Source organism: Rattus norvegicus, chromosome 18, assembly GCF_021556685.1.
Source record: "Rattus norvegicus strain SHRSP/BbbUtx chromosome 18, alternate assembly SHRSP_T2T, whole genome shotgun sequence".
NCBI lineage: Eukaryota > Metazoa > Chordata > Mammalia > Rodentia > Muridae > Rattus > Rattus norvegicus.
This window is the reverse complement of record NC_141551.1, coordinates 56,991,910-57,015,114: the sequence shown is the minus strand read 5'-3', so window position 1 is coordinate 57,015,114 and position 23,205 is coordinate 56,991,910. Positions and strand designations below refer to the sequence as shown.

General features: G+C 48.4%; 1 long non-coding RNA gene across 2 annotated transcripts; it reads left to right on the top strand.

Moving 5' to 3' along the window:
* The first annotated feature begins 3,321 nt into the window (after positions 1-3,321).
* Positions 3,322-21,713, top strand: LOC147999828 (uncharacterized). 2 transcript variants are annotated; one of them, XR_015643042.1, is made up of 4 exons: positions 3,322-3,568; positions 6,060-6,233; positions 6,620-6,880; positions 21,459-21,713. It is a non-coding gene; the product is annotated as an uncharacterized LOC147999828 (long non-coding RNA). The 2 variants fall into 2 exon arrangements; XR_015643041.1 differs by lacking the exon at positions 21,459-21,713 and having other exon boundaries at positions 3,400-3,568; positions 6,620-7,802.
* The last annotated feature ends 1,492 nt before the right edge of the window (positions 21,714-23,205 follow it).

Here is a 23,205-nt window from a genome sequence, read left to right as displayed (position 1 = left end):
CCTGCAGGGCTCAGTGCCATTGGCCCCATAGAAGATGTTTGCACCAGGCCTAGACAAGGAGGGGATTCGAGAGTGCTGAGGTGGTTGTGGGAGGCTCACTGAAAGAGCTGAGTGTAGATTCAGGACCTCGTAGAGGAGCAGGATTAGGAAAAGCAAAAGAGAGAGAGGAAGCTTGGCCTCAGGAAACCCAGTCCAGAACAGTGCGTACGCACAAACTCAGAGACTTTGACAGTGTGCACAAGACCTAGACATGCTCAAGCCAGACAGAATCCCAGCACGGAGGAGGGGAAGTGGGCACAGAGTCCATCCCTAGCCAAGAAGTGAGTGGAAACTGCTGAAGATAGAGGGAAAACCCAGATTTCTCCGATAGATACTGGACACAATCAGTCATACTTCAGGGCAGGCCCTGCTCAGAAATAGTTGGCTGAGACAAATCAGTCTCTTTGTTGGTTGGTATTTTGTTTTCCTTAATTTTTCTTTAATTTTTAAGACAAGACCTTACTATATTGTTCTGGCTGGCTTGGGCCTCACTGTGTAAACCAGGCTGGTCAAATCTGCCTGCCCCTGCCTCTGCCTCCTGAGTGCTGGGGTTAAAGGTATGCACCACCATGACTGGCTTTTTTTTCTTTTTTTTTGAAACTAGATAGTCTCTATTAGTCCTGGAGTTTGCTATGTAGACCAGGCTGGCCTTGAACTCAAGGCGTACTGGGATTAAAGGCTTGTGCCACCATGTCCAGACCTGTGCTTTTATTTTTTTAAACAGTACTGGAGATTGAACTAAGGGCTTTTTGTGTGCTAAGCAAGCACTTTACCAGTCAGCTTTATCCCCAGCCCACACATCTGTTTTCTTCTTTTCTCCCTCCCTCCCTCCCTCCCTCCCTCCTTCCCTCCTCCCTCCCTGCCTTCCTCCCTGCCTCCCTCTCTCCCTTTCCCCCTCCTTCCTTCCTTTTGGTTAAGAATCAAATGAGGATCTGGAAAGGTGGCTCAGAAGTTAAGGACACTTGTTTTTGCATAGAACCTGAGTTTGATTGCCAGCACCCACATGCCGGCTTACAACTGTCTGTAACTCTAGTTCCAGGAAATATGACACCCCCTGTTAACTGCCGAGGGCACCAGGCGAGTGGTACACAGACATACCCAGACAAGACACTCACTCACATGGAATAAGATGGAAATTATGTGTGAATTGTGACCACCAGGGGGCAGCAGGACACTTCCACTCAGCCATGAAATATTTGAGGAAGCAAACTGAAATGCCTATGACTCTGGCTGGGCCAGAGAGGCAGAGAGAAAGCCTGGGAGGAAGGGGGACATTAAGTAAGGTTATGGTTCTCAACCTGTGGGTCACTGATTCACAGGGGTTGTCTAAGACCATGGGAAAAGACAGATACTTAGATCACAATTCATAACAGTTATGAAGTAGCAATGAAAAATACTTTAATGGTTGGGGGCAGGGGTCACGACCACATGAGGAACTGTATGGAAGGGTCACAGAGTTGAAAGGCTGAGAACCACCACACTGTGGGCTGCATTTGGATTGGAGTCTGTATACCACATCTTAAGGGCTGCAGCTTCCTGGCTCCCAGCCAACTGCTGCCACATCAGAGTGACTGACACGGGTGGTATCAGACTGGTTGACTCTTCACGAGAAGCCAGAAGCCAGAGGTTTTGCTTGACTTTTATTAGGGTCTCTCGTTTTGGTTTGGTTGTAATCCAGGCTGGCCCACACTTCTCCCTCCTCAGCCCCTGCAGTACTGGGATTCCAGGCATGTGCCACCATGCCCAGCTCTGTCCCTTTTTCCTATGGAAATCTTCATGTGGTCGACAACAGGCCCACCTTTGCTCCTCCTGCTGGAGAATCTTCTCCGAAGAAGTAGTTTCGTGTCTCGACTTCATCGGACATTGATTTCTCTCCCTTGGATCTTTGGGGAAGTGTGGTTTCCCTTAGGGTCATTCCTCTAAGGATTATCACTGATGCTGAGTTTCCGTTAACTCCTTGCTTCTGTCTTACCAGTGAGGACTGTGGAGAAGTACTCACCAAGATTCTCTGAGGGAGAATACTGGTAAATCCCCTGGCCCAGCTCCTCTATGCTCCATGACATAATTGTTATTGTTATGGGAGCTTAGGGAGAGAGGCAGGGAATTTGGAAGGGTTTCAGGGTCTGTCTGCCTCCCTGTACGTGACATGGTAAGGATATCTGGCCACACCCCTGTGTAGAAGCCCTTATCTCTGTGCCTGTCCTGGGTCCTCAGGGATACGAATCTCCATGGAACCTGAGTAGGGCCTGAACTCTCCACAGTGGCTGCAGGCTGGGGCTACCCCCTACTCCCAGGCGGCTCAGGCAGAGAGCGCAGAATCTGCAGTCAAGCTTGCTGGGCAGCCTGCTGCTGTCTTCCTTGTTTGCTGCCCTGGCAGATGTGTACTGTAGGAAACATTTCCAAGGTTCCTTTGTCCTCTGTGCAGCTGGTTGATTGGATTCATGGGAAGCCCTGGCCAGGGGGAGGAGCCAAGGTATCCCCCTCCCCCGTTTCTCTACTTATCTGCTATAGGGTGGTCTTTTCTGCAGTCCCACCTCTGGTCCCTAGTGCTCAACAGACCGGGGGATGCTTCTAGTGTTGGGTGGCTCTAGATCCTCCAGTACCAGGGGACTCCTCGTCTTCAGTCCAAGTATTCAAATGTCATGTGCTTGCTGATCTCTGCAGTATGTCTTTCCCCTGTAAGATCCACTGCCTATGTTAAGTTCCTCCTGACCGAAAGGCACAATAGAGTGGTTTCTGGTTTCCGCTTAGACTGATATACCACAGGAACTCAGGTCGAAGGCAAGGCTGGGGCTTCAGCTACTTGGGTCTCTCAGTTAGTCCATCTTAGGAGGGACGCTGGGGACCTTTGCCAGCTCCAGTGCCAAGGGAGCATCACCCCTCTTTACCTGGAGTTACTGAAGTGTCTTCAGCCACAGAGAGCTGAGTAATGGCTGAAGGAATCTGCTGACCTGGTCTCATCTTGGCCAGCTGAGGCTATTACAGCAGGGCCCAGAGCAGACACTAATGAGAAGACCCAAGGGCCATGGTGACAAGCCAGAACTGTGGGTGAAGCCGAGCTCTGAAGGAAGGGAACAGGAGAGACGTGATTCTGGAGCAATAGTGTCTCAGGAGAGGCAGTGAGCCCCAGGTCTGAGAGAAAGGAATTGAGGCAGGTTTCTGGTTGGAGAAGAGGTAGCCTGTCTCGGATCTGGGGTCTCTGGCTCCTGAGCCCATCCGTGGAGTGTCAGAACAGACCAGCATGTCAGTAACCATACTTGAAGCATTTCCTCTCTGCTTACAGAGCTGCGGGGAGGTGACATGAAGGAATCCAGTTTATGTGATAAATCCAGGTACTATCACATAGAAAGCTCTGAAGAGCAGCGATCTTAACAAAACAGAACAAGACAAAACAACAAACAATTAAACAACCCTCGGCAGCAACCATGGCAGCCAGCCACAGTGGAGTTCATTCTCCGTAGGATCCCCAAGAAACAAGCATTGGGATGGAGCCCTGGGACTCTCCCGTGAGGCAGGGCCAAGCCCAGAGGTACAGATCTACTTGCCAGAGCTAGAAGGGTTGGGTCAGGAGAAAGCAGGGAGACTGGGAGGACACTGTGACCCTCGGGCACCCTCCCTGGGGACGGGGAGCAGCAGGTGTCCAACAGGCATAGCTGCAATGGGACACTCGGGGACAAGCATCCTGCGGTGTCCAAACAGGACAGAGGTCAAAATCAGGTTATAGCATGGGCAGCAAGACTCCAGGCTTTGGGCCACAGTTCAAATACAAGGCTATGTGGGACTGGGGCAACTTAGGGACACTGCCATAATGTTGGGATTGAGTATTGAGAATGGGATACAAGGCTGAGTCCTGCTATTGGTGCAAGGGACTTTGTACTGGGCCCTGGAGACCAGCCTGGAGCTGCCCTCAAACCCTTGCATTTGGGGACAGGCTGGTTTTCAGAGTCAAGTGAGCTGACTAGGGGAAAGGCTATAGAAACCAGATTTTTTTTTCTATGCAAGATACTTGTGTTCAAATCTTGACCCACAGTTGTGGGCTGAGTAACCTCTTTGAAACGAGTTACTTAATCTCTTTTTAAAAACCTCACTTTCCTCTTCGTGGGTAAGTCATGGGGTTGCTGAGGTGTTGAAACAACACAGCCTAGTGACACTGGACAGCGTGTCTTCTATGCACAGGGTTTAATACAGATTTGATCCTGGGCGTCCAGGCCTCTTCAGCTTCCCCTCGAAGCTTCCTAGGCTCAGGGCCCTGCACTGTACTTCTAACTAACCTGGGCACCTTCAGCCTTCCTCCTGATGCCCTGTTCCAGACCCCTTACTCGGAAATGCCCCAGCACTGCATGAGCGCTTTCAAAACTGAAAGCAGGTAGAAGTCTCCAGAGGCCAAAGGTCGTTCCCCTGGGAAGTAAGTGTGCCCTGTCCTCAAATGCTCTGTGATTCTCGTCAGCCATCTTGGATTGTTTCTACATTTGAGGGGCTCCCTCAGGCTGCTGACTGTGCAGTTGAAGACAATTTTGCTGTTAAGGAAGACACTGTGGAAGATGATGCTATAGAAAGAGGGAGTCTTTCCTCCTACTTTTTTTGGCTCTGGTTCATTTTTTTTTCAAATTTCTTAATGTTTGTGTTTCACTTTTTAAAATCTTGCCCCTCACATACTCCTTGCCCCGTCTCCTAGGCTAGAGATCCCAAGGTGTGACACATCCCTTCAGGGCCATGTGCCCACCCCCGACCCCATCTTCATGAAAACCACAGTGAAAAATCACTGTATCTGGATTTATCTGGATAGTTCATATCATAAAGATATGTTCCTTAACGTACTGAAATATGCCTCTAGTGCGTCTTTACTAAAGTTGAGTACTGAATTATAATCCTTTCACTTTCTCTGCCCAGAGGGTGCTATACTTCTTTAGTCCTCTGAAAGTTACCACATTTAGAAATGCCTCTCCCATGCCAGGACGCCTAGGCTGCATGGTCTTCTCCTCAGGAAATTGGCCATGTTGATGTTGACACCCTCCTGATTCTTCCCCGTCTCAGATCTCTGTACTCAATCCTTCAGTGGGTCCTTACGGCTTCAAAACCTCAGAGGCATTCCGTATCCCTTCCACCGGCTCCCTCTCCACTCCTTTCCCCAACATCTCCTGCCCGGGCGTCTGTTGTAGTGGCCTCCAGATGCCCTCATCCGTCACCTACAACCCAATCTTTGGAGTCACTACTTTTTTTTATTTCTTTTTTTTTTTTAAAGTGAATTAGAGACTGCTTCTCCTCTGTTTAAAAGAACAAAATCCAAATGCTTTTCTCTGAACCAAAAGGCTGTCCATGGGAGGGTCCTCCTACTCCATGTGCATGGCGGGCCCCGCCCACAGCACCACCCCACTGTACCATTCTCTTCTTGCTCACCCGTATGTGGCCTTCGTCACTCTAAGTCCAGTTCTGACCCAGGACCCTTGCACTGACTATCCCTTTCCCTCACACACATGAAAGGACACAGAGTTGGCTGGAGGAGCAGTGCGAGTGGGGGGCACTGCGACCTGGGGCAATTTCTTCAGGGATAGGGAAAGTAATAGGTGTCTGGCAGCTAGACTAATCACTCAGTCCAGACACCCCACCCTCCCCCACCAAGGTACCAATGCATCCTACAGAACAGACTGGTTTTATTTGCTATCAGATTTGTCATTTGTTTGTTACGTGGGTTTTCTGTTAGAAGAGAGGTCCCTGAAAGTAGGGACATTATCTCTTATTCAGTACCAAATTCAAATAATCTGGTGTATAGGCTTGGACTAAAAAAATTATCCACCTGTTTATCCAACACGCAAACCTAACTAGGCACCTTGAAATGTAAATGGCAGCCCTACTCAAGCCCTGTGAGGTCTTGGGGGACATGTACACAAGGGAAAGAAGTTGGCAAGAGACAAGAAGTAGAGAGGATGGGATGGGGAAGGAGAGTCACAGTTAGACTCTGACGTCATCTGAGTATCTCGTTAGCCTTACGAACCCTGACTTTCCTATGGTGTGTTTTTCAGCTATTAGTACGTTGCCTTGTTGCTTCAAAGCAATCTCCAGCATTTCTCGAGCACTCGTGTGTCCCAGCTGCTGAGCCAGCCAAGTGGCTTGGAAGCACAGACTCATTTATGCTGTTACGTCACAATGATGCTCTGGATGCTGCGATCGCACGTCCTCTGCAAGAAGAACTACAGGTCAGGACTTTAAATAGCACACCACAGTGACAGAGATGCTAGGCAGCAGAGCTAGGACTCAGCGTCAGGAGTCAGACCATTGCCAGGCCTCTTGGCCACTCCATGCACTCACCACTCACCATTGCTTTAGCCAAGGAGGTCCTCAGCAGAAAGACTGGCTCCATTGTGGGTTTGGGTCCCAGAGCCTTGTGATTCAGGATGACATATGGGCTTAGACCGGACCACAGGTCAAATCTAAGTTCTCCTAATCCACCACACAACTTCAGAATAAGTTCTTTACCTCCTTTCAGCCTTGACTTTCTCTTATGTAAATTGAGATGGTGATAAAAGTAGCTAGACGTGGGGTGCTTGACTCTGTCTGTCTCTCACCCTTTAAATACGAACAGGCACTGATGGGTGACAATGACGTCGGGGAATACTGATCATCATGAATGAGTGCCTTAACATCTGCCATGCACGAGCGCTGTGCTGAGCGTCTCACACACATCTGTCTCCATGACATCAGCGTCATGCAGAAACTGCTATCTCCCCCTTTTAAAGATGAGAAAACTGAGACTCAAGGCACTCGAGTTACCAGAAGGCCGTGGAGAGAGAGGCCCGGAGCTTGGATCTCAACTCTGGTGTATGGTTGGGTTGACTTTGATGAGGTGAGGAAGCAGAGCAATCACGTGAGGAGCTTCTTCTGTGGGCTGAGCTTTGACCTCTTACCCGTGTCTTCCCGGCATCCCTGTGTCCTGTTGCTATGCCTCTCCACAGTTTTCAATGCACTGCTGTCCCATATGAGTACGAAGAGTCCCAAACTGTGAAGGGGTCCTAGAGGCCAGGATGTATTGGAAGCCATTCTAGTAGTTAGGAATATCACAGGATTTGAACACACCTGACTCCAGCTCGTCTGTTCACTGTACTCTTAGAGAGCTCCCCTGACTATAACAGAGCACCAAGCGCCTACCTTTTCCTTTCCCCACACTCTTAAGCTCTGGGTTCATGTGGACTCATGTTGGATCCGCATGGCCTGTGTGTATTTCCCACTTCTGGGTCCTTCTGCCTACCTCCGTAGTCTTCAGACCCACCACCAGGTCTGCTCAGATATGCAGGCTTTATTACCACTCCTTTTAGGGCTCTCGATCAGGGCCACGCACTCTGGTTCTTGCTCTGGTTCCTGCCCTTATCCCCTCTGTGAACCGCGCTCTTTGACCGAGCGGAATCATCTGCAATGCTGTCTCTGCTTCTTGGCCACACACTCTTACTTCAGAGTGAAACACTGGTGTCCCTACCTTCCTGCTTTAAGCATCTTTCAACCCTCAGTAACTGTCGCCTCTTCCAGGAAGCTTTCCTGGCTTTGCTTAGGCACTCTTCCTACGTGTGTATTTATGGGGATCTTCTCCTTTTGTAAGTGAGATTTTTCTTAAGGGTCTCTCCCGCTGCGCTAGCTCCACGCGGGCAGGGGTTTTGTCTGTCTGCTCAGGCTGCGGTCCCGGGGCCTGGTACCATATTGGGTGCATGGCAGGTGCTCAGTGAAACACTGCTGAATAAATGAATGAATGCATCAGTGAGAATTTCTACTGTTAACCACTCCTTACGATCGTTATTTACAGTTAGCACCAAGCTGCACATAGTGGGCTCCTAAACACACCCATTGCATTCAATGGAGGAATGAATGAATGAATGAATGAATGAATGAATGGATGGATGAATGAATGAAGAATATATATATTGTATGTGTATATATGTATATATATATATATATGGCCCAAGCCCCAACCCTGCCTCTTTTGTCTACTCTTGGCTGTGAGGCCTCTTCCTGCCTCACCACCCTCTTGCAGAGTAAGAGGGATCCCAAGTTTACGATCAACTATTGGGGGGCAGGGTCTTTGGTGGAAGTACTCCTGCCCCTTCACCAAGAAGACTTTCAGGCCACAGAGGCCTTTCTTGCTAGCAAGGGATGAGCAAGAGTCGTGGCATCAGCCTCATTTCAGGACGGCCTCAATTGGCCCTGAGCTGACTAATAAAGTGTGAAATTGACTTCATCCTCCACCAAGTCTCCCCAGCCAGCCCGTCCCTGTAGCATCTCCTTGTGCTCCAGCAGATGCAGCACTCCTGACATCCCCTCCATCACTGGCAGACTAGAGCGTCATCAGTGCCCACGCAGTCCCTGGGCCCAGTGCTCTGCAAAGCCTGCAACGTTATTTGGCCAGCGGCCAGCTGAGGCTTTCAAAGCCAGAAGCATCCGACGCGAGTGTCTGCGGTGCTCTAAGACAGGCGTCGGCTCCTTCTGTCCGTCTTTACTCCACTGCTACAGGCTAAGGCAGGCTGACAGCCAAAGGGACCAACCCCAGAGGCTCGAAAGAGGGGATTAAGGGAACATGAAGTGCCTCGGGAGGTTACGGGAGACCCCAAGCCCTCTTTCTAGCATAATGCAGTCCATTCCGGGGTCCATTTAGTTTATTCCCTCCTGTTGAAGATTATCCAGGAAAAAAGGAGATCCCATGTCTGTAATATGTCCTAACTCCCTCTTACCCATGGATCAGAATTAACTGGCGATGAAATACATATTGTGAGTCCAGTATTATACTTTTTTTTCTTGCTTGCTTAGCACCCATTTACTTCTTCTTTGAGGAGAGCTTCCATGCTTCCTTAGGGAGTCATTTCTACCCACCCTGACATCATCCATGTGGTTCCAGGGGGGGATCCTGACTGGTCACCTAAAACTTGAAGGAACAGGCACGTCCTAGACGTGGCCAATCAAAAGGAAGGTGACAGACAGTCCAGGGCCAGAGGCACACTAGATCAGGAGGCCCCAGGATGAGTCAGAGCTGGAGAGAGAGAGAGAGAGAGAGAGAGAGAGAGAGAGAGAGAGAGAGAGAGAGAGAGAGAGAATGAACCCCTCCTCCCTCAGAGGTTCTAGGCTGGTAGCTGTCAGCTTGAAACAGCTCTTTTTTTTTTTTTTTTTATTAACTTGAGTATTTCTTATATACATTTCAAGTGTTATTCCCTTTCCCGGTTTCCGGGCAAACATCCCCCTCCCCCCTCCCCTTCCTTATGGGTGTTCCCCTCCCAACCCTCCCCCCATTGCCGCCCTCCCCCCATAGTCTAGTTCACTGGGGGTTCAGTCTTAGCAGGACCCAGGGCTTCCCCTTCCACTGGTGCTCTTACTAGGATATTCAATGCTACCTATGAGGTCAGAGCCCAGGGTCAGTCCATGTATAGTCTTTAGGTAGTGGCTTAGTCCCTGGAAGCTCTGGTTGCTTGGCATTGTTGTACATATGGGGTCTCGAGCCCCTTCAAGCTCTTCCAGATTCTTTCTCTGATTCCTTCAACGGGGGTCCTATTCTCAGTTCAGTGGTTTGCTGCTGGCATTCGCCTCTGTATTTGCTGTATTCTGGCTGTGTCTCTCAGGAGAGATCTACATCCGGCTCCTGTCGGTCTGCACTTCTTTGCTTCATCCATCTTGTCTAATTGGGTGGCTCTATATGTATGGGCCACATGTGGGGCAGGCTCTGAATGGGTGTTCCTTCAGTCTCTGTTTTAATCTTTGCCTCTCCCTTCCCTGCCAAGGGTATTCTTTTTCCTCATTTAAAGAAGGAGTGAAGCATTCACATTTTGATCATCCATCTTGAGTTTCGTTTGTTCTAGGGATCTAGGGTAATTCAAGCATTTGGGCTAATAGCCACTTATCAATGAGTGCATACCATGTATGTCTTTCTGTGATTGGGTTAGCTCACTCAGGATGATATTTTCCAGTTCCAACCATTTGCCTACGAATTTCATAAACTCGTTGTTTTTGATAGCTGAGTAATATTCCATTGTGTAGATGTACCACATTTTCTGTATCCATTCCTCTGTTGAAGGGCATCTGGGTTCTTTCCAGTTTCTGGCTATTATAAATAAGGCTGCGATGAACATAGTGGAGCACGTGTCTCTTTTATATGTTGAGGCATCTTTTGGGTATATGCCCAAGAGAGGTATAGCTGGATCCTCAGGCAGTTCAATGTCCAATTTTCTGAGGAACCTCCAGACTGATTTCCAGAATGGTTGTACCAGTCTGCAATCCCACCAACAATGGAGGAGTGTTCCTCTTTCTCCACATCCTCGCCAGCATCTGCTGTCACCTGAGTTTTTGATCTTAGCCATTCTCACTGGTGTGAGGTGAAATCTCAGGGTTGTTTTGATTTGCATTTCCCTTATGACTAAAGATGTTGAACATTTCTTTAGGTGAAACAGCTCTTTGAGAAGGGAGAGCCAACACGGAAGCAGCAAATTGGGACAAGGGGCGGGGAGGGTGACTGGTGACAGACACACCCAGAGACATGCTGCATGCTGTGAGTGGGTTGGGTCTAGCCTTACCCTGGGTTTGACAAACAGTTCTTATTTTTTGTTTGTTTTGTGACTGTTTTCACTTCCGCCTATTTCGCTGTCCCCTCAGATCTATGCAGTAGTGAGTCCTTTAAGATAGAGTTGAGAATCTTGCATTTCTCAAAAAAATATTTGCAGGAAATCCTTAAAAGTTTTGCTCCAGGCTGGGGGCTGATTAAACACGTGAGGTCTATCGAGATGGCTCAGGGGGTAAGAGGGCTTGCCACCAAGTTCGAGGACCTGTATTTGATCCCTGAGATCCTCATGGCAGGAGGAGAGAGCCGGTTCCCACAGGTGGACCTCTGACTTCCACATACGCACTGTGACACATGGTTACATACCCGCTTGCTCCCACCCACACAAGTAAATAAACACAATAATAAAAAGTTTAAAACGAAACAAAGACTTAAGCAAAGCAGGTCCCTCCAAAAAGGAAGAGGGCCAGCATGGCCGGGGAGTCTCTGCTATAAGGCTCGGCCTCATCTTCCTGGGTGCTTACCTTAGTGGGATTCCAGAGGTGTTTACTTGGTTTACTCTTGTTGAAAATTTCCCAGGAAGAGCAAAGGATTCTGTGGCCCATGTTTTGAAAGGACTATTGGGAGAAGAAGGAAGATGAAGGAAACTAGTGAGACACCCTTTGGTCATCAGAGAAAGGTCATCACCATTCAAGAAGGCTATGTGACCCCAGTCCCTTCCTCTTTTACTTACTGTGGCATTTGCCCCTGCCTTGAAACGTCATCACAGACACAAAGCAATGAATTTAGTCGACCACAGACTGACAGCTCTAAAGCCCTGAGCCCAAACAGCTCCCTTCTTAGCTGAGTGTCTCCAGCACTTGTAACAACAGCTTGCTATAAAGCCACACATGTGTGGTCCATTACTCCCTCTTGGGTAGCCGTAGGTCTTGAAAGAAGGTCAACTGTCAGAGTTCAAATGCCTCCCGAGGCTCCCATCTTTCCAGCCCTCCAATACTGTGTATAGCTCACTTCCTGTTGGATTCACACCCGGGTCACTAGGTTGCCCAGAGGACCAATACTGTGGCAGGCACATGCTAATTGTCTTTTGTTTTCCTGCTTCTAATTAGAGGATCTATGCCTACCCTCTGGGCACCCACACTCCTCCACTCTCAAGTCCCATTGGTATAAGAAACCCAGAGCCTCTGGGGACTCAAAACTCTTATAAGGGTCTTCTCCTATAAGGAAGAATGCACTTGGTCCTCATGACTTAGGCCTATCCAATCACTGTGTTTGACACGTCTTCCACACGATTTGATTTACGTTGGACAACATCCCTGGTCTGCTCCTGTGAAAAGCCGTGTCCTAGGCCTTGGGCTCAGAGCCTTGAGTGAGAGTTTCATTTTCACAAGCAGCAATGTTTGAGCTTGGTAGTTTTCAGCAACCATCTAGAAACTTCTTTCGAGAAAGCTGCTCTAGGTATTGACAGAAAGCCCTAAACTACTGGGTCTGGCCGAGCCCAGTGCTGGAAAACTCCAGATATTTCAGCCACGTGAGTCACGAGTCTCTTTGCTGGTCCATCTGCCTTGGCGCCCTGTCCTTGTAACTAAAAGGCAACTGAGAGAGCCTGTGGCTTTGATGGTGCTTTTTTCTGCGGCTGGGGCATGGGATGTGTGAGGGATAATGAGTGATAAGGGTAGAAAGCAAGGGATGGTGAGAGTCGAGCAACCCTTATATGGGCCACCGATCTTTGAGATTATTGAGAAGTCGGCTTTCCTGAGGCCAGGTGAGCCCAGGACTTGTTAAACAGGCTCTCGGCTGCCCCCCAAGGAATCCATTAATGTTGCCAGAGCTGCTGAGAAAGCTGGATTCTTTGCCTGCAGCAGGACCCATTCCCCAGGAACACTTTGCCAGAGGGAGACTAGGAGGGTGAGTCCTGCATGGCTGAGAATATTTGAAGACCAGGAGCTGCTTACATTAACTGGGGTGATGAGGGTGTGGGAAAGCCTAACACACCTTACAAGGAGAATCGAGGAGATCCGTTCTACTCAAATGGCCCAGAGCAGGCCACAGGCGGCCCACAGGAAATCCTCCACCTCTTCACATAGTCCTCCTCTTCCTCCACCACCACCATCTCTACCTTTTCACATAGTCCTCCTCCTCCTCTTCTTCCTCTTCCTCTTCCTCCTCCTCCACCACCACCATCTCTACCTCTTCACATAGTCCTCCTCCTCTCCCTCCTCCTCCTCCACCACCACCATCTCTACCTCTTCACATAGTCCTCCCCCTCCTCCTCCACCACCACCATCTCTACCTCTTCACATAGTCCTCCTCTTCCTCCTCCTCCTCTTCCTCCTCTTCCTCCTCTTCCTCCTCCTCTTCCTCCACCACCACCATCTCTACCTCTTCACATAGTCCTCCTCCTCTTCCTCTTCCTCCTCCTCCTCTTCTTCCTCCTCCTCCTCCACCACCATCTCTACCTCTTCACATAGTCCTCCTCCTCCTCTACCTCCTCCTCCACCTCCTCTTCCAACTCCTCCTCTTCCTCCTCCATTTTGGCTGTCCTGGAACTCACTCTGTTGACCAAGCTGCTCTCGAACTCACAGAGATCCGCCTGCCTCTGCTTCCCATGTGCTGGGATCAAAGGCATGTGCCACAGCTGCCCAGCAGACCTGCTTTTTATTATTATTATTATTATTATTATCATCATCATCATCATCATCATCATCATCACCATCATCATCACCACCACACCACCACACCACCATCATCATCATCATTATTAATTTCACTTTAATTTACCAGCCTTGTGCATGTGAGAGTGGACTGGGTCCTGCAGCTCACACTGAGGACACTGGGCTTGTACGGCAGAGCATTTACCTGCTCAGCCAATCTCACAGCCAATGCACTGACCTAGTTCCCTCAGTACAGCCCAAAGTGCCAACAGATTCGCATTTAAACAAACGTCATACATGTTGCTACTAATTTCAGGTTTCTCACCTTCCTCCTATCTAGGGAAAACCGTCCCCACATTTGTCTTCTTTTAGGATGCCAGGAGTCAAAATTCCTTTCTTGGGAGGGTCGAAAAGACAAGAAAACAGCGTTCATTCTATCATAATGGCTACTGTTGTTACTGAATAGCATCACGGGCCACTCCCAGGACCCCCCCACCTTCTAACTTGTTAGCAAGAGAACTGTGCTTGGTCCCACCAAGGTCCGTGGGAACAGAGTTCCATCCACAATGTTACTCCCTTCACTTGTACCCTCATGACTTTGACTGTTTCCTTCTGAGGTCTTGCTTTGAGTATCTGAAAATGAAAGTTTTCCCTGGACAGGTTCAGAGTCACCTGGCTCCTCCCAGCTAACGTTAAAACCCAAACGAAATGCTTAATTCTTTTCAGCCATAAGCTTGCCTATTCATGGACATAACATGATGGACAGAGTTAGCCAGTGATTTCCATCCGCTGACATAGTTAGCCTTGAGAGAATCCATAACACCCTTCAACATGCCCCCTTATTAATTTTTTTACATTTGTTTGATTATTCTATTGGTGTTTTGCTTAATTATATGTATGTATGCCTTGGTAGCCATGGAGGTCAGAAGAGGGCATTTTATCCCTTGGAACCAGAGTTATAGGCAGTCGTGAGGCACCATGTAGGTGCTGGGAATTGAACCTGGGTCCTCAGCAAGAGTAACGATTGGTCTAAACTGCTGACTCAACTCTCCAGCTCAGTGTGTCCTTTTTATAGAACATGGGACTGAAGTGTGCACAGATTAAGTGACCTCCCCAACACTATGAAATTAGTGGCGGATCAGAGCTTTGATTGGTTAAGAGCACGGACTGCTCTTCCAGAGGTCCTGAGTTCAAATCCCAGCGACCACATGGTGGCTCACAACCATCTGTAATTAGATCTGATGCCCTCTTCTGGTGTGTCTGAAGACAGCTACAGTATACTCATACGTAATAAATAAATAAATCTTAAAAAAAAGAAACGGAGTAGTGTGCACCCTTGAGCTATACCAAGAGCTGGCATGCACTTCCTGTAAAGGGACAGGTAGTGTTTTAAACACCGAGGATGACTAGATACTGTCTCTGCCATAGTTGCTCCCATTACTGTCATGGCAAAATGTGTGTACTTGTGTGCTATGTGCTAGTGCAGGTCTGTTTGCAGCATTCAGATCGCACATCATGAGATATGCTTCTCTTGACTTCCTCCCAACTGTTTAAAACATATGAGTCTTGTGTGTGCATGTGAGACAGGGTCTTGCTATATGGATCAGACCAGCCTCGAACATGTGATCCCTCTGCTTCTGAGTTATTGGGATTATAGACTTGTGATCCATTCTCAGCTTATACACTGTGTATGCGTGATGTGTGGTGGTCAGACCCTGCCCTGTGCTGTCCCAGATTCTGACACTTTCCCCTTATCATCTCTCTTTCCCAGCAATGGGTTGAGGAAGTTGAGGAAGTTAAGGGCTTGTGCAAGGTGCCCAGTGAGAAGCAGGGTCCAGAATTTCTAGCCCTTGGGCTACAGAGGCAGGAGGGCTAGCTAGCTAGGCAGGCAAGCAGGCAGGCAGGCAGGCAGGTAGGTAGGTAGCTGGACTCAGCATTACCTTGTTTGTTTGATCTGGATCTATCAGTCCACCAAGAGCTGGTAGGACTTCCCTGCCTGCCCCAGGAACTGAAACTGAGTAAAAAGTTCTACGGACCCGATTTGGTGTGTGTGTGTGTGTGTGTGTGTGTGTGTGTGTGTGTGTGTGTGTGTGCATGTTGTCTATTTTGTTTTTCAAATGGACACAGCTAGAGCTATCTGGTAATCTTTTCTTGATTGGTGATTAATGTGGAGGGCCCAGCTCGCTGTGGGTGGTGCCACCTCTGGGAGGGTGGTCATGGAGTGTATAAGAAAGCAAACTGACCAAGGAGGCACAAGTCAGTGAGCAGCATTCCTCCATGGCCTCTGCTTCAGTTCCGGCCTCCAGGCTCCTGCTGTGGTCTCCCTGGATGGCATACTATAACCTGTAAGGCAAGCTGATTTTGATCACGATGTTTATCACAGCAATATAAAACACTACATGAGAACCCCTGCCCCACGGGCCACTGTGGGCTCACTTTACACCCTGGGACTCGTAAGCAAAAGAGTGCTTTGCTTTCCAAGCCTGGGACCGGAAACTCCAGCAAAGGCTGGAGGTTGCTTTGCCTTTGTCTAACCTCCTGTAACTGCTAAGCTAGGGAAGACTCAGAGGGCCCAGAGATGTCACCTGTGAAAATATTTCAGCTCTGGCCTGGTTGGGGAAGGACAGCAGGGAGGGAGGGAACAAGAACCAACAGAGGGACAGAAGAGACTGGAAGGCAGATCCAGAGGCATATGGAGTTGGGAGTTGTAGATACTCAGGCACGCTCAGGTAAAAGCCACTTCCTGCTGGGCATGGTGGCTTGTGCCTATAACACTGGCATTTAGGAGGATGACAGGGTTGGTCACAAGTTGAAGCCAGCCTGAGCTACACAGGAAGATGCTGTCTCAGGGATGAATTGTTCTTCTGAACCAGAACCCTATTGTCTCAGGGATGAATTGTTCTTCTGAACCAGAACCCTATTGCCTGGATCCCTAACTCTGTGGACACAAAAAGCCAGAACCTTCCTGCTTGACTGTTTGGTATTCATTTTATAGGCTCCCTTACTCCCTTACTTTATCCAAACCAATGAGCAAGGCCCTCGGGTGAGTAATACAGAGGTCACTTACTGTGGAGGGATGTGGGCTCGGGGAGTTCCAGAATCTTGCTCCAGTAGCACCAAGTTAATGGCCAAGCTGGAGCAAAGATGGCGGCTCCCAACTCAGGGGGGCTAGGACTGCAGGCCAGAAGCAGAGAAATTGCCTAGCATGTGTGAGGCCCCGGTTTACACCCGAAAAAAAAAAATCTCGAAAAACAACCAGGACAAAAAGGGGTGGGGCTGGTGAGATGGCTCAGCAGATAAAGCCACTAGTCGCCAAACCTGACCACTGGAATTCAGACCTGGGACCCACGTGGTCCAAAATGAGAACCGATGCACACACAACTCCAGAAAGTTGCCTTTCAACCCATGCAAATTCCACCTTCTTCTCTCTCACATACACAAAGTGAGTGAGTGAGTGAATGAATGAGTGAATACATGTAAATTTAAAACAAAACAAAACCCCCACAAAGACTCTTGAATCCCAGAGCAAGGTATGCCCAGGGGATTCGGCAGTGCCAGGGGCGCACATACATTAAACGATCTTCTCAAAGTCACTAAGTTTGATCCTGAGAGCTTCCGAACTTACATCGGTGCTGAGCGTCAGCAAGCTTCACACCCGTGGGAAGCTCTTGATTTGGGCCCGCACAGCTTCCATCCTCCCCCCCACCGGAAGGACACTGGGGGGGACACACATGGAGACGCTCACTTCCTCTCCTTCTTTCAATCAGTGAGACCCTGAAGTGCTTGACCAGGAACTGAGCGTGGCAGAGTATACTGGAATGAGCAAGGCAGCAATTAAGCAGTGCATATCCTAGTGGCCAAGCAGAACAGAAAGCTATCAGATGGATTCTAGGGCAGCTGGGTAGACTGCAGACAGCAGAAGATTGGTACCCAAGGGATGGATGCTGATGGATCTCTTAACACCAAGGATGCTATGTCACACACAGCTCTTTAACACTTAAAGTGGATGACTTAAGCTCCCTCCCACCACTTGTGAGAATTCTTTACCCAACTTGGGATCCCTTTCCCAGGCCAGCTCTAGGGAGATCACTTAGTTTAATTTCCATATCCAGAGGGAAATAAACCAAAGGGGCCTGGTCTTTAGGGCTGCAACTTTGGGTTCTGGTATGTGAGGGTCCTGTTGAAAAGGCACAGCTTGGTTGCCTGGTGTCAGGAGCTTGGAAATAGTCACTAGCATCTGTGGGCTCAGCCTAAATGGAGTTCCTATATCCTAAAGAAAGTATGTGGGGGGAAGGAGAGGGGGAGAGAGGAGGGAGGGAGATGCTGGGGATAAAGCCTAGTGCTTTATTGGTCACATAGTATATGTGTCTGTCTTGCATTTGTTTCTCAGTGAAAAGGAATGAAAATCTCCCATATAGTTATCCTCTCTCCATGGCCACACAGACCTAGTGTTACAATTCTTACATATTCATGCTCAAAAAGCGACTCCGTACCTCACCAGATTCACCAGCACCTAGCAAAAGTAGCAAGGTCAGGACAAGCTCCACGCTCAGCGCCAAACTGAGTCAGAGCTCTTGATCTGAGTGAGCTCTTGGTCTGAATCTCTATCCCCCCCAAAGACATCCTATTCCACGGAGGGATGCGGCTGCTCCCCAGTGCATCAGAACCGGGTAATCCTAGTGCCTGTGTCTCATAGGGGACTCCCTTCATTTGCAGTCACTAGGGCCTGACCCTTTCTCTCTCACCTCTTGGGAGTCACTTGGTGATGTATAATCTCAAATGCTCTTTCCCAGAACTTTGAAGTCTGGCAGTGAAAAAGTAATGGTGTCCAGCCAGTGGCTTTGTGGGGTCAGCCCTTGTGAAAATAATACAGAGCATTCTGACGTAAGTCCTGGCTGCAGGCAATGGCTGCTTCTCCTGCCTCCCTGCCCTTTAATGTGTCCTTAATTATGCTGACCAAACATGCTCTTGGTCACCAATAATGGAAGCTTCCCCTGGTCTCCCACTATTCCTTAGTTTATCGAACTTGCACCAAGACCCCTGTCTGACACAGTCTCCCATGGAAGAAGGCCTTGACCTTCTCTTCTGTCCAAGATTTGTTTCTGTTTGTTGCCCAGGAGGACAGCTTGGGTGCCCCAGAGGAAAGGCCTCCTTTGCCCTACATAAATTTTCATAGACAACAGCCCAGGCCTCAGGTAATGTGCTTCCCACATGTTGGCAGTGACAGCTGAGTTTGCTGAGGTTCCTGGAGGGGCCTCGTGGTGTCCACTTTGTTGTTTTTGCCACAGCTTCCATTACAATTGCTGACGTCAGTCAGTGTTCACCTCTGTGTTGCTTACACTGCAGCCAGAGAACCCAAGATAGTGAGAGAAAGGCAGTGAGGGCCACCTTCGCAGTGCCCTTTAAAGCCTTGACTGGCACTGTGGCACTGCCTGTTGCCCATTATCACCCAATGTTTGGGTGTAGTTATTGACACAACTGAGGCCTGATACCTCAGTTGACTTTGTTGTGTGTGTGTGTGACTTAGGCCAAGTCCTCCATCCAGTTTCCCACTCACACAAGAAGGGCATGGGACAAAGTGACCTCTAGAGAGCTGCTGCTCAACTCTGGGCCTACTGAAAGCAGTACCCAAGGAAGGAGCTGGAGTCATGTTCCAGGGCCCAGGAAGCACAATAAGATCCCTCAGGGTCAGCTCTCTGTTGACTGCACATGGCACTGAGAGGTTTTGGATTGCAAATGGCTGGGTGCAGGGAATAAGGGAACGAGGAGGGCTCATCTCTCTTCTTGCTTCATCCTTGATCATGTTCTTCCCATAGCTGCCAGTGAACCACATGTGCTCAGGGAAGTGGGTGGGCAATGGTGGTAAGCCCTCTTCTATCCCTGGAGCTGGAATACAGGGGAGTTTCAGTTGATGGCTAGGAGTGGTTTTTTTTGGGGGCACACCAGGACTGTTGTCAGAGGTGGAGACCATGATGGGAAAAGAGAAGAAAAAGTCCTGCAGAAGTCCCCTTTGGTTCAGCAGCAGCCCCCCCCCCCCAGTATGTCCTTAGATAAGCATCATCCTTGAATGGTGTTGCTGAGAAATGCAAAGAACTTGAGCCAGTGAGAGTTCAAATTCGCACAGAAGCTGAGAAGTTCTGCAGAAACCTGGGGGTGTTACCCATATCCCAGTTGCTCACTGGGGGGTATTCCTGCCGCCAGGACCCTGTTGAGTGTTTGGATAAGACCTTGCTGCATAGCCCAGACTGGCCTGGAGCTTGTGATTCTTCTGCCTCGGCCTCCTGAGCACCGACTTTACAGGTGTGCACTACCACACAAAGCTTCCAGTCAACTCTTTCAGGATGAGGAGGAAACAGGTTCACTTAGAAAATGCTTCCAGTTCTGGCAGCAGTGGCTCAGTTGTTGTTCTTCTGGGGGATCCCAGTTTGGTTCCGGGCACCCATGTTGGGTGGCTCATAACTGCCTGTAATCAGGCACCAGGGAATCAATGCCCCCTTTCTGGCCTCTATGGGCTCTTACACACATGAGGCATTCACACACACACACACACACACACACACACACACACACCCCTAAATAACCTACATTTCCCCAAATGACTCCACTGGAAGGAAATCTTGCCCTCCACATTCCTGACTTGACACGTGCTGATGAACAAGAATGTGGGCAGGCCCCTGCCAAGAACAGCCTGGGAACAATGACATGTGAGGTACAACCCACAGCGAATCAAATGAAGCATGAAGCTGAGGTGGTGGCAATCCAGCAACTGTCAACTTTGAACCTGGGGTTTCCTTCTTGTAACAAATTAATCTGCACGCCCTTACTGTTGGTTCACCCAAGACAGGGGAAAAGACATGATTTCAAAGTTATTTTTGTATCTATCTCATTGAAATAAGACATAACCCTGTGAAGTGTGTAATAAACAGAAATACAAACCTGTGTTGGGTAATTTTTAGGAGAAGTACGTATTGTGAGGTTGGTAATGTTAAAAAGGACTATAACTGGGTAGATAGGTCATGGTAAACAGGCATGGAACTAGGGAAATGATTGGGTAGAGACAGAACCAGGAAGGTCGATAAAAGAAAATTCAAGAGGAAAAATACTCACGGTCAAATGGTAAAGCAGATCTGGGTAGCTGAACTGGGATCTCAATCCAGGGCTGTCTGGGTCAAAATCAGATCTTTACATGCATGTGACATACATGCATACATACATGCAGGCAGACCACTTACTTATACACATAAAATTATGTATGCATATATATTATATATAGGCTGCTTTTGTGTGTCAACTTGACACAAGCTGGAGTTATCACAGAGAAAGGATTCTTGATTGAGGAAATGCCTCCATGAGATCCAGCTGTAAGGCATTTTCTCGATTAGTGAGCAGTGGAGGAGGGCCCATTGTAGGTGGAACTATCCCTGGGCTGGTGGTCCTGGGTTCTATAAGAAAGCAAGTTGAGCAAGTCAGGGAAAGCAAGCCAGTAAGTAACATCCCTCCATGGCCTCTGCACCACCTCCTGCCTCCAAGTTCCTACCCTGTGTGAGTTCCTGTCCTCCTGACTTCCTCTGGCAATGAACAGCAGTGTAGAAGTGTAAGCTGGATAAACCCTTTCCTCCCTAAGACAGTATGTATGTATGTATGTATGTATGTATGTATGTATGTATGTATGTATGTATGTATGTATGCTTTTATTCCTTGTTCATGTCCTTCTGGGAAAGGTCTCATCTCTAGGGGTTGAGGAGCTTGGGAGGTGGACGGGAAGCTTACAGGCAAGCCCTCTGGTGTCACAGGCTTGTGGAAAAAGCACTGGCCTAGAACTGTTCAGTCTTGTGGCTTCCAGTAAGTTACTTTGGTACTGGGTCCTCAGTCTCCCATTCTGTACAATGGGGATCACACCAACAGGACCATAACTTCTTTTTCAGCTGCACAATAATTTCATGGGGGAGAGCCTAGTGGAGTAGCTTTCGTTCTGGGATTCTAAGGTCTGCTTGCTAAGTGCCTGTTTCCCCGAGCTCCAGCTCCCATTACAGCCATACCAGTTGCTGAAGATTGATTCCTTAACGACCCCTGAGGTTTGTTTTATTTTCAAGTCTTAGAAAACAGCACAACTCCTACAGAAGGTCTAACATTCTCAATAGTGGAGGTCTAAGAAGATTCTAGAATTCTGTGCCTTCGTCATTGAAGACTGAAAAAGCAGACGGTGACAACTTCACTAACATTTATCTGTTCCCTCTGACTAGGTGTGGCGCTAGTGAGGAAGGAAGAGAGGCCAAGGGGCAGCACCCTGGAGCTCAGGAGGAGAGCTACAGGTGCGGACATAATCCTGTTCATGTTTCACACTCATCCGTGAAATGAGAGGTTTGGGGCACCAGTGAAAGGGTTATTATTATCCTGGGCTGGTGTGCAGGGATGAGGATCCCCACCGTCTGTCGCTGGACCGTGTACCCGCACAGCTTTCTCAGAGAGTAAATGTTAACATTGTCAAAATTAACTAACACATGTACTCCTTTAAAATTATTTTATGTATATGGGTGTTTTCTCTGCACGCATATCTGTACACTGTATGTGTGTTTGGTGTCTGTAGAGGCCAAAAGAGGATGTCCTGGAGCTGGAGTAACAGATAGCTGAGAGCTGCCCTGTGGGTGCCAGGAAACCCAAGGTTCTCTGGAAGAGCAGCCAGTGCTCTTAGCCACTGAGCCATCTTTCCAGCCCCAACAAATGTAACCCTTAATCCAGTGACTCCAAAGATGACCGTCAAGATGCTGCCAACAAAGGGGTTTAGCGGGTAAAGGTGCTTGCTGCCAAGGGTGAAGACTTGAGTTTGAACTCTGAGACTCGCATAGTAGAAAGAGAAGACTTATTCCTGACCTACACACAAGTACACACAATAAATAAATATGTGAGTAAACATAATAATAACTTTAAAAGGAATCAAATGGTTTCTCTGAATACAAGAGACAAAAACAAAATCCACTCATTCGTGTGCTGGTAGTGTTCGTACTGGCTGGGGCTAGCCAGCCATCAGCCAATCAGTAGATGTGTGTAATGGCATAGAAAACTTCCCAAGGGCTACAGGTGAGAAAAGCAGATCCCAGAATATATTTGGTTATCACACCCACCCCACAGTGAGAAACTTCATATCCACCATGATGTTTACATAGACAGAAAGGGCAGAGGAGGACAGTCATGGTGGAATACAGAAACCAGAAGCATGGGTATTTTAAAGGAAAACACGGAATAGTGCAGCCACTGGAGACCCTGCAAGAAACTAAACACAAAATTGCCGTATATGTGGCGTCTTATTAGTGAAATACCAGTACTGGGAAGGTGAAGGCAGGAGAGCCAGGGGCCATCCTCGGCTATCTAGTGAACTAGAAGCTAGCTTAGGCTTCTTCTTCTTCTTCTTCTTCTTCTTCTTCTTCTTCTTCTTCTTCTTCTTCTTCTTCTTCTTCTTCTTCTTCTTCTTCTTCTTCTTCTTCTTCTTCTCTTCCTCCTCCTCCTCCTCCTGCTCCTGCTCCTCCTCCTCCTGCTGCTCCTCCTCCTCCTCTCTCTTCTCTCTCTCTCTCTCTCTCTCTCTCTCTCTCCTTCTCCTCTTCTTCATTTTCTTCTTCTTTTCAGATAGGGTCTTAGTACACAGATATCTCTGGGTGTTCTGAAATTCACTCAGTAGATCAAGTTGCCCTTGAAAACAGAGATCTGTCTGCCCCTGCCTCCCAAGTGCTGGGACTAAAGTCATGTGACTCCACTGCTGCCACCTCCAATGCCACCACCACCACCACCCGGCAGGCTACACAAGATCTTATTCCAAACAAAACAAAACAAGAATAATCACCATATATCCTATTAATTCTACTCTAAGATATACAGCAAGTGCAAATAAGAATACAAACTCGGACATGAATATTCATAGCAACATTATTATAATAACCCAAAGTGTGAAACAACCTGGATAACTGCATAGCCACACATTAGAGTCTTATTCATTCA